Source organism: Micropterus dolomieu, linkage group LG22 (assembly GCF_021292245.1).
Source record: "Micropterus dolomieu isolate WLL.071019.BEF.003 ecotype Adirondacks linkage group LG22, ASM2129224v1, whole genome shotgun sequence".
NCBI classification, from domain to species: domain Eukaryota; kingdom Metazoa; phylum Chordata; class Actinopteri; order Centrarchiformes; family Centrarchidae; genus Micropterus; species Micropterus dolomieu.
Window position 1 is genome coordinate 7,481,331 of NC_060171.1, and position 702 is coordinate 7,482,032.

Below are 702 nucleotides of genomic sequence, written 5' to 3' on the forward strand. Positions count from 1 at the left end.
ACTAAAAGGTCAGAAATATAACAAGGCGAGAGGCCATGAAGAGCTTTAAAAGTGATCAATAAAATTTTAAAGTCAATTCTAAAACATACTGGGAGCCAGTGTAATGAAGCTAAAATAGGAGTAATGTGGTCATATTTCTTTGTTCTGGTTAAAAGCCTGGCAGCTGAGTTTTGGACAGTCTGGAGTCGATCAGTAGATTTTTGGGTTAAATAAGTGAAAAGGCTGTTGCAATAATCCCAGCATGATTGAACAGCTTTGTGGTGTGCTGCTCAAAATTTAAACCAAGACATCATCAAGACATTATCAAACCAGACACCAAGGTTCTTTGCAACAGGCTTAATGTGATTTACTAGGGAACCAGCAGATGGCAGTATTTGTTTTGCCATTTGCTGGGACCCGATGTCCAGGATATCTGTTTTGTCTGAGTTCAGCTGGAGGAAATTATTTGACATCCATTTTTTAACTTCACAAAGGCAGTTGTTAAGTGAACTCAGCATTCCAGGGTCTGTGGATCTGACTGGCAAGTACATTTGTGTGTCATCAGCATAAATATGAAAAGAAATGCCATGTTTATGGATAATATGTCCAAGGGGAAGCAGATACAAGGAAAACAAAATGGGTCCTAAGACCGACCCCTGAGGCACACCATATTTAACTGGACAGAACGAAGAGACATAGTTGTTTACAGACACGCAAAACTTC

General features: G+C 39.5%; 1 protein-coding gene across 4 annotated transcripts in view; it reads right to left on the reverse strand.

Annotated features, from left to right (window-relative positions):
* The window catches only part of LOC123961866 (transcription factor SOX-6-like), a 110,203-nt gene that overhangs the window by 45,084 nt on the left and 64,417 nt on the right, over positions 1-702 (reverse strand). The window lies entirely within an intron of this gene.